Source organism: Panthera onca, chromosome A1, assembly GCF_046562875.1.
Source record: "Panthera onca isolate mPanOnc1 chromosome A1, mPanOnc1 haplotype 2, whole genome shotgun sequence".
Lineage (NCBI taxonomy): Eukaryota > Metazoa > Chordata > Mammalia > Carnivora > Felidae > Panthera > Panthera onca.
This window is the reverse complement of record NC_138339.1, coordinates 26,168,100-26,179,131: the sequence shown is the minus strand read 5'-3', so window position 1 is coordinate 26,179,131 and position 11,032 is coordinate 26,168,100. Positions and strand designations below refer to the sequence as shown.

Below are 11,032 nucleotides of genomic sequence, written 5' to 3'. Positions count from 1 at the left end.
AGGTCTTACATGTAAGTCTTTAATTCATTTCAACTTAATTTTTTGTGAGTGGTGTAAGATACAGGTTCAATTTCATTCCTTCGCATGTAGATATGCAGTTTTCCCAATATCATATTAAAGAGAGTACCCTTTCCCCATTGTGCATTCTTGTTGCCCTTGTCAAAGATTAGTTGACTATATATGCATGGGTCTTCTGGGCTCTCAGCTCCGACCACTGGTTTGTGTGCCTGTTCTTATACCAAAACCATACTGTTTTGACTATAGTTTTGTAATATAGTTTGAAATCAGGAAGTGTGATACTTCAGCTTTGTTCTTCTTTCTCAGTGTTGTTTTGGCTACTTGGGGTCTTCTAGGGTTCCATAAACAGTTTAGGATAGTATTTGTTCTTTGAAAAATTCCATTGGAATGAGAAAAAATGAGAAAAAATGAAATATGGCCTTTTGTAGCAACATGGATGGAACTGGAGAGTGTGATGCTAAGTGAAATAAGCCATACAGAGAAAGACAGATACCATATGGTTTCACTCTTATGTGGATCCTGAGAAACATAACAGAAACCCATGGGGGAGGGGAAGGAAAAAAAAAAAAAAAAGAGGTTAGAGTGGGAGAGAGCCAAAGCATAAGAGACTGTTAAAAACTGAGAACAAACTGAGGGTTGATGGGGGGTGGGAGGGAGGGCAGGGTGGGTGATGGGTATTGAGGAGGGCACCTTTTGGGATGAGCACTGGGTGTTGTATGGAAACCAATTTGACAGTAAATTTCATATATTAAAAAATAAAAAATAAATAAAAAAAATAATAAATAAATAAACATTAAAAAAAAAAAAAGAAAAATTCCATTGGAATTTTAATACGGATGGCATTGAATCTGTAGATTGCTTTCAGTAGTGTGAACATTTTAACAATATTCGTATAATCCAAGTGCATGGGGTATCTTTTCCATTTATTTGTGTCTTCTTCAATTTGTCTTATAGTTTTCAGTGCACAGGTCTTTCACTTGCCTGGTTAACTTTATTCCTAAGTATTTTATTGTTCTTTATGCCACCATAAATGGGATTCCTTTCTTTCTCTTTCAGATACTTCATTGTTAGCGTATAGATACCTATAACTGATTTTTATGTTGATTAAATATCCTGCAACTTTACTGAATTCATTTGTTAGTTCTAATAGTTTTTTAGTGGAGTTCTCAGGGTTTTCTTTATATAGGATCATCTGATCTGCAAAAGAGATACTATTACTTCTTCCTTTCCAATTTAGATGTCTTTCATTTCTTTTCCTTGCCTAATTTCCATGGCTAGGACTTCCAATAAATAGAAGTGGTGAGAATGGACATCCTTTTACCTTTCCTAATCTTAAAGGAAAGGCTTTTCACATTGCACCATTGAGTATAATATTAGCTGTGGGTTTGTCATATAATAGCCCTTATTATGTCAGTGCAGTGACAGCTCCAGCCATGGGGAAGAAGCATAGCAGTGGGGACCAGTGGGGAGTCTGGGCAGCTCCATCAGATGGTTTCTGTATTGGTGAGGACTGCAGGTGTCCTCAATAGCAAAGGCTGCAAGGGCAGTGAGGCTTACTAGGGTTCTGCTCTCTTTTTCCTCCATGGAAAAAGGATCCCTCCAAGGGGATCCTTCTTGGAGCTGAGTTGTTTTGGACAGGGGGAGGGGATGACACAGGTAAAATGTTTCCTACTCTTTTCTATGCAGCCATCCTCAGTTTCTTAGCTCTGCAGAGTTCTGCTGCTCCTTCATTGTAGTCCAGAGCTTCCCCAGAGCTGTTTTCACCAGTTTGTAGTTGTTTACTTACTGGGATTTTTGTTTGTTTTTGTGGGGGAGATGAGTGCCAAGATCTTCCAGCCAGCCATGGTGCTGAACTACATTATTACTTTTGAATGTTGCATAGTATTCCACAATATTTCACTTGTTCATCCTCCTAGCTTTCAACTAGCGTTAATTCTCTGCTGCCAGAAACTGCTCTGATGAAGATGGTCATCTGTGTCCCCTAGAGAGTTTCCCTAGGGCATTTGTTGCTGGGTCAGAGGTGTATGTGTTTGTATTTATTATGGCCAGATTACTCTGCAGTATGGCAGCATCAGTTTACGTCCCCACAAGCTCTACACGAGGGTTTCCTTTAGGAACGTCTTTAGAGCAAAACTTCCTAATGCCTGTTTAGTGTGTCTTCATTACCAAAAAAGAAGGCTGAACCAGTTTCCTCAGACCCTACATAACGGCAGAGTCTGTCTTCTAGATGAAAAGAGAATTTGAACAAATCCTAAACCTGACTTTTAATTGTCTGAATTAGATCACCTACCTCTTCCTGTCCAAACACCGTGGCCAAAGCAATCGCATGTGAGAACTGAATAACTGACGGCCCCAAGTAAAACCCCAGTATTGTTACCAAAAGAGGGAGAAAGGATGTTGAATGACGAGAACAAGTGCTTACTAGAGCATATGTTCCTGAAACCACAGCCTTGTGGTTAGCAGGTATGACCCATCCACAACCCTAGCCCAAGCCACAACATCTCTGAGCAATATCCAAGATGGCTCAGGTTTCTTTCTGCATAAAAGACCACCTCAAAACTTAATGGCTTAAAACAGCACCCATTTATTTACTCATGATCCTGTACGTGAGCTCAACCGGGTGGTTCTTCTGGTATTTTGTCTAGAATTACTCACGTGACTATAATCATCTGGCAGCTTATCTGGGGCTGGAAGATCCAAGAGGGCCTCACTCACATGCCTGGAGATCAACTGGGGCTGCCAGCTGGAATGTCTCCATTCTTATCCATGCAGCCTCTCTGACAAGATGGCCTGCATTTCTTACACAGAGCTGATAAAAGTAGGCAAGCCTCAGTGCAAGAGCACATATCAGGTCTCTGGCTTGACATTTGTTGATGTCTCACTGACCAAAGTGTGTCACATGGCCAAATCCAAAATCAATGTGGAAAGGCATCACATAGGGGGTAAGTACCAGATCCATGCTTTATTGGGAGCCATTAAAATTACAGTCTACTATCCTAGAGGACAGTTCCACAACATATTACACTAAACTTGTGTTTTCATGAGAGTCACCTAGAAAGAGGTGGGACTCACTGGCCAAAAACTGAAACCAAGAAAGACAAACCTAGAGAAATATTTGGCTCTTCTGGGGTGAGCCAGCCCAGGAGATTGAGGAAATGCTGACATAATGGGCTCTAAGACAACACCCCTACATGGAGACTGGGGAGAAGTTCAAAGTACAAAAGAGACAATGTGACTTCGAGCTTTGTAGCGCAAGGATATCTTCTGAACAGAGATTCTCAGCCATAGAAGCAATGTGTGGTAGAGAGGGCTAATTGTCCACCCAATACCCATTCTTCCCTTTGTGCTTATTAGCATAACCCCATTTTATTCAAGGCAACGATCTTCTCTAATGAAAAACTATATTGATCAGCCTCCCTCAAAACTAAGTATGGCAGTGTGAAACTAAATATGGCCAATCACACTCTGGGAAACAGTATGGAGTTTCCTCAAAAAGATAAAAATAGAACTACCCTACTATCCAGCAGTTGCACTATTAAGTATTCACCCAAAGGATACAAAAATACTGATTTGGAGGGATACATGCACCCCAATGTTTATAGCAGCATTATCTACAATAGCCAAATTATGGAAAGAGCCCAAATGCCCATCGACTGATGAATGGATTAAGAAGATGTGGTACATATAATGGAATATTACTCAGCCATCAAAAAGAATGAAATCTTGCCATTTGCAACAATGTGGATGGAGCTAGAGAGCATTATGTTAAGTGATATAAGTCAGTCAGAGAAAGAGAAATACCATATCATTTCACTCATATGTGGAATTTAACTAACAAAACATATAAACATAGGGGAAAGAAAAAAGACGCAAACCAGAAAACAGACTTTTTTTTAATGTTTTTATTTGTTTTTGAGACAGAGAGAGACAGAGCATGAGCAGGGGAGGGGCAAAGAGAGAGGGAGACACAGAATCCGAAGCAGGCTCCAGGCTCTGAGCTGTCAGCACAGAGCCGGACGCGGGGCTCGAACTCATGGACTGTGAGATCATGACCTGAGCTGAAGTTGGACGCTTAACTGACTGAGCCACCCAGGCTCCCCAAAAACAGACTTTTAACTACAGAGAGCAAACTGAGAGTTACTGGAGGGGAGGTGGACAGATGGGTGGACTAAATGGGTAATGAATATTAAGGAAGGCACTTGTGATGAGCCCTGAGTGTTTTATTAAATGATGGATGAATCACTAAATTCTACACCTGAAACTAAGATTACACTGTAGGTTAATAAACTGTAATTTAAATAAAAACTTGAGGAGCGCCTGGGTGGCTGTGGGTTGAGCATCTGATTTTGCCTAGGGTCATGATCTCACAGTTCGTGAGTTCGAGCCACACGTTGGGCTCACTGCTGTCAGTGCAGAACCGGCTTCCAATCCTCTGTCGCCATCTCTCTATACCCTTCCCCCATTCATGGTCTCTCTCTGTCTCTCGCTCTCTCTCTCTCAAAAAATAAATAAGCATTTTTTAAAGATAAAATTAAAAACCCAAAAGGATAAAAAATAATAAAATAATAATAAATATGACTAATCAAATGTAAGTGGAAATTAATTGTTGGGTAAAATTTCCAGGAAGACTCTTAAAGGGGGGGGGCATATGGAGCTCCTTGGTCTTTTCTCTTCTTCCTCCCTGGAATATGTACATGATGGCTGGAGTTCCAGCAGTAATATTAGACTGTGAAATGACCTTGGGAATGGAGTCCTTGTGCCAACGATGGTGGAGTAGAAAAATCAGTATCTGCACTCGCTTTGGCAGCACATATACTAAAATTTGAATGATACAAAGAAGATTAGTGTGGTCCCTGAACAAGGATGACACACAAATTTGTGAGCATTCCACATTTTTAGGTGATGTGGATTAAGGAGTACACTTGTGATGAGCACCGGGTGATTAAAATAAAAAATTTAAAAAAAAAAAGATTTTAACAATGGTGGCTAGATATATGTCAATAAATGTTTAGGGGTGCCTGGGTGGCTCAGTTGGTTGGGTGTCTGACTTCGGCCCAGGTCATGATCTCCCGGTTCGTGGGTTCGAGCCCCACATTGGGCTCTGTGCTGACAGCTCAGAGCCTGGAGCCTGCTTTGAATTTTGTGTCTCCCTCTCTTTCTGCCCCTTCCCTACTCACACTCTGTCTCTCTCTGTCTCTCAAAAATAAATGGACATTGAAAAAAAATTGTTAATAAAATAAATGTTTATAGTGATGACTGAAAAAAGAAAAGAAAAATCAATATCTGAGTCCTCAGTGACAGACTGGTAGGCTTCTTTTACAAGAATGAACACACTATATTATTAAGCCATTCTTTGTTTGAGTTTTTGGCCAATACATCTGAACTTAATCCTAACTAGTACTACTCAAGGTAGACTGAGTAATTTATATTTTGTAAATTGGGCTATTTGTGGCTTCTTGAAATTTGGTGTTTATTTTCATTTTATTCTGTTTTACAGAAAGTCTTTAGAAGTTCTATTCTTGTTCCAGTTGTACCCAGGAGCACAAGACAAGAGAATTTTGCCCAGACAGAGACTGTGTACAGGTGGGTGGTGGTAATAACAAAATGAGAAGACACATCAAGGTCATAATTAGAACTACAAATTGGCTTCCTTCATCACTTTTACACATTGATAAACTTAAACAGTAGAGGTTCTGAATTACTAAGAGAAGAGAATTATTCTTCATACATCCTAGAGAGCCATCAGATAAACCTTGAACATTCTTTAAAAGATAGAAAATATTTGGACACAGAAAAGAGAAGACAATTGACATTCCAAACAAGGGTAGTCTCATAAGCATGAACTCTGAGTCAGTGACAGTGTTCTGGATGGACTCAGAGGAATGGACTTGTTAGGGTGAAGGGTTCATCTGGGAAAATCATAGGACTATGGTTTGGAAAAAGAATAGAGAAAGGTTTTAATAACATTTTACAGCCTGATTATTTCTCCCGAAATCATCAAGCAGAGCCTGAGGATTTTCTAGGTAGGGGGATAATATGATGAAACTAAAGATTTTAAAAGGTCAGTCTGGTCATGATATTAAAGATGGGTTTGGAACTGAAGGGAGTCTAGAGGTTAGAAGAGCCTTTGAGGGTTCTTATAATAATCCAGATGTGAAACCGTCTTTTCCTGGATGGACTAAATTGATAGCAACAGGAATGGAAAGGAAGAGGAAGAGGTCACTAAAAGCATATCGAAGGAAGTCATCAGGACAAGAGGACTTAAAAGTTTTAAGTAGCACTATCATGGTTATTAGGGAGCTTGTTTCTCTGAAAAACTAAGAAACTAAAAAAGTGTTACTGAGACCTATTCCAAAAAGCATTAAGGAAAAGTTTCTGAGTTTTTAGGTCAGATACCAAAGTCAAAGTATATCTGAAAATCAGAACAGTCAAACATAGTCAAAGAAAACAAAAATGTTCAACCTGAACAGTCCCATTATTAAGCTGTGTCACCCAGACCCATAGAACAATTATGGAACTGTATACCTTTTTGTAGATTTATAAACTTCTCTATAGGGCAATCCAAGTGAAATGGTTAAAACCATAAGCTTTTTTTATTATAATTTTTATTAATGTTTATTTATTTTTGAGAGAGACAGAGAACATGAGCAGGGGAGGGGCAGAGAGAGGGAGACAGAGGATCTGAAGATGGCTCTGTGCTGACAGCAGAGAGTTTGATGCAGGGCTCGAACTCACAAACTGTGAGATCATGACCTGAGCTGAAGTCGGACATTCAACTGACTGAGCCACCCAGGTACCACAAAACTATAAGCTTTGCTAAATGCAGTTTGGTATTTTGGACTGGATCCTGAGATACAAAAAGGACATTAGTGGGAAAACTGGTGAAATCTGAACAAAGTCTAGAGCTTAGTAAGTAGTAATGTACCAATATTAAACTCATAGTTTGAGCAAATGTACCATAGTTACATAAGATGTTATTATTAGGGGAAACTGAGTATGTTAGCCCATTCAGGCTGCTGTAACAAAAATACCATAGACTGGGTGGCTTGAACAAAAACGTTTATTTCTCACAGTTCTGGAGGCTTGGAAGTCCAAGATCAAGGTGCTGGAAGATTCAGCGTCTGGTGATGGCCCACTTCCTGTTTCGTAGAGAGCCGATCTCTCACTGTGTTCTCAGATTGTGGAAGCGGTGAGGGAGCTCTCTGGGTTCTCTTTTACAAGGGCACTCATCCCATGCATTAGGGGTCCACCCTCATTACCTAATCACCTCCCAAGGGTCACACCTCCCAATATCATCATACTGGGGTTCAACGTATGAACTCTGGGACAGAACATTCAGTCCATAGCACTGGGAATACAGGAACTCTCTGTATATCTTTGTAACTTTTCTGTAAATCTAAAACTGTTCTAAAATAAAAAGCCAGAAACTTGAAGTCAATCAGACCTAGACTGAACTCCAGCTGAATGAATTTAGGCAATTTCCCTAAACCTCACTTTCCTCACAAATGAAAGAGGGCAACAATAGTACTGATCTCATGGTATTTAAGGACACAATACGGGTAAAATCCAAAGTGCCCTGCCTAGTACCCAGTAACACTCAGTTTTATTTGTTGTGGTATTGGTGAACTCTTTATTCAAAAGTGTTCCCAAATAACTCACAAAGTAATGGAAAGATCTAAAAACTTGCTGGTCAAAAAACAATTCAACCACAACACACCTACCAGAATGACCAAAATCTGAAACACTAACAACACCAAATACTGGTGAGGATGTGAAGAAACAGGAACGCTCGTTCATTGCTGATGGGAATGAAAAATGGTACAGTAGTTTGGCTTTTTCTTACAAAACTAAACATACTCTTACTATATGATCCAGCAGTCATGTTCCTTGGTTTTTACCCAAAGAAATTTAAAACTTATACCCATACAAAACATGCACATGGATGTTTATAGAAGCTTTATTCATAATTGCCAAAACTTGGAAGCAATCAAGATGTCCTTCAGTAGGTAAATGGATCAATCAACTGTGGCACATCAGACAATGGAATATTATTCAGCACTAAAATAAATGAGCTGTCAAGCCATGAAAAGACATGAAGGAACCTTAAATGCATATTACTAAGTGAAAGAAATCAATCTGCAAAGGCTGCATACTGTACGATTCCAACTATATGACATTCTGGAAAGACAAAGCTATGGAAATAGTAAAAGATCACTGGTTACCAGAGTTTGGGGAGTGGACAGAAATGAATACAAAGAACACAGAGCATGTGAAAATCATCTTTTTAATACCATAATGATGGATATGTGTCATTATACATTTGTCCAAACCCATAGAATGTACACCATGAATGAATCCTAATGTCAACCATGGGCTTTCAGTGATTATGATGTGTCAATGTAGGTTCATCATTTGTAACAAATGTACCATTCTGGTGTCAGCTATTGATAATTAGGAGGAAATTATACACATATGAAAGCAGAAGAATATGGGAAACCTCTATACCTTCCTCTTAATTTTGCTATGAACTTAAAACTGCCCTTAAAAAAGAAGTCTTTTTTTTTTTTTTAATCTCTTGGATAAATACCTAGTAGTGCCATTGCTGGGTCGTATGGTAATTCTATTTTTAACTTTTTGAGGAACCTCCATACTATTTTCCATAGTCACTGCACCAGTTTGCATTCCCACCAACAGTGTAAGACGGTTCCCCTTTTTCCACATCCTCGCCAACATCTGTTGTTTCCTGTGTTAATTTTAGTCATTCTGACCGGTGTGAGGTGCTATCTTATTGTGGTTTTGATTTGTATTTCCCTGATGATGAGTGACGTTGAGCATCTTTTCATGTGTCTCTTGGACATCTGGATGTCTTCTTTGGAAAAATGTCTGTTTATATCTTCTGCCCATTTCTTAACTGCCCATTTCTTTTTATTTTTTTAAGTGTATTGGTTTTGAGAAAGAGAGAGAGAGCACATGCAGGGAGCGTAAGAGAGAAGTAGAGACAGAATCCCAAGCAGGCTCCACAACATCATCTCAGAGCCCCACGTGGGACTTAAACTCACAAACCGTGAGATCGTGACCTGAGCCGAGATCAAGAGTCGGACGCTTAACTGACTGTGCTACTCAGGTGCCCCTTAACTGCCCATTTCTTAACTGCCCTATTTTGGGTGTTGAGTTTTATAACTTCTTTATATATTTGGGATTCCAACTCTTTATCAGATATATCACTTGCAAATAATCTTCTCCCATTCCATAGGTTGCCTTTTAGTTTTGTTGATTGTTTCATTGGCTCTGAAGAAACTTATTATTTTGATGAAGTTCCAATAGTTTATATTTGCTTTTGTTTCCCTTGCCTCAGGAGACACATTTAGTAAGCAGTGTTGCTATGACCGATGTCAAAGAGGTATGGAAGTGTTGAATCATTAAATTCTATACCTGAAACTAATATTATACTATATGTTAACTAACTAAAATTTAAATAAAAACTTAAGAAAAAAATGAAGTATTTCTTTAAAGAAATGAAAAACATTCATATTTGATTTTTTATTGAGGTATAAATGACATACAATGTATTATTTCCAGGTGTACAACATAATGATTAGATATTTGCATACCCTGGGAAATGATCACCACCGTTAAGTGTAGATTACATCTGTCACCAAACATAGCTACAGAATTTTTTTCTTGTGATGAGAACTTTACTCTCTTAGCAACTTTCAAAAATGCAATAAAGTTATATTCACTATAGTCACCATGCTATACATTACAAGATTTGATTTTTTAATGAGATTGGATTTAATGTTGTAGGTACTGTGATGGTCACTTTTATGCATCAACTTGGTTGAGCTGTAGTCCTACAGTTATTTAATCAAACACTAATCTAGGCGTTTCTAGGTATTTTGTAGATAAAGTCCACAATCCTGTTGACTTTAACTGAAGGAAACTATAGATAACCTGGATAGGCCTGATTAAATCAGTTGAAACGCTTTTAAGAGTAGAACTGAGTCTTTCATGAGGAAGAAATTCCACCCGTGGATAGCAGATAAGGCTCTTAAGAAATCTGACCTGCCTTTCCTGCAAACCTGCCTTATAAATTTTGGACTTGCCTTGCCACCCCACAATCACCTAAGCCAATTCTGTGGAATAAATCTTTTAATATATATCTCCCATTGGTTCTGTTTCTCTGGTTGAACCTAGACTGATACAGGTAACTTCACCTAAGATTCTGGATTCACGGTATGACACCTCAGGCAGCTTGGGTTTCTCCAATATTAACCTAAGGTGACCAATGTTAAACAAAGTTGAGGTGACAGAAATCCATTAATATAATGCAGAGGAATGCATTCTAGGTGGGTTTATCATGTTTCCCTCTTTCAGCTCACACCCAAAGCGGTATGGAGTAGAGCCCCCTTCTGACCAACTGATGAAGGGGCACAGGGCTGAAAATGGACTGCTGCCATGCTGTAGTCAATTCAGGGGCAGCCCTGAAACACGGCAGTGAAGGGAAGTATTCACAAGGAGCAGAGCTTTGGGCCGAACACTTAGTCATCCACTTCATGTGGAAAGAGCAGGGGCTCGAGGTAAGAGCATTCACAGACCATAAATGTATACCATTGTCCACCTCTGATGAAATACAAACTGTTCTAATCCTCCTTTCAGGAATGGAAAGGAACACATTCATCAGTGTTCTTCAGTGTTCATTCACATCAGTGTTCATTAACCACTATCTGTGTGCCTAAGGCTTTGTGTACATGCCCAAATCTGGCACAACAGCTGCAGTTCAAGATATTACCTGGTTGAGTGGTGGTAATCTTCTGTAGTCCTCCATGACCAGTCTAGATTTTGTAGGGGCCAAATCGGTGAATTAAACAGGGATGCATGAGGGCCACTACCCCCTACATCACTTAGGGTAACATGAGCCTGTGCTATTTCCCATGAGGATGTAATATTAACTGGGCTGGGGCAGTGGGCAGGGGATAAGGAGCTTCAGGGATTCCCACTGTGGTGCTCTTATCTT

The 11,032-nt window shown here is 39.4% G+C and overlaps 1 non-coding gene across 1 annotated transcript; it reads left to right on the top strand.

The window, feature by feature from the left end:
* Window positions 1-4,809: 4,809 nt before the first annotated feature.
* On the top strand, window positions 4,810-4,915 carry LOC132682527 (U6 spliceosomal RNA). The gene has a single exon (XR_009611714.1). It is a non-coding gene; the product is annotated as a U6 spliceosomal RNA (small nuclear RNA).
* The last annotated feature ends 6,117 nt before the right edge of the window (window positions 4,916-11,032 follow it).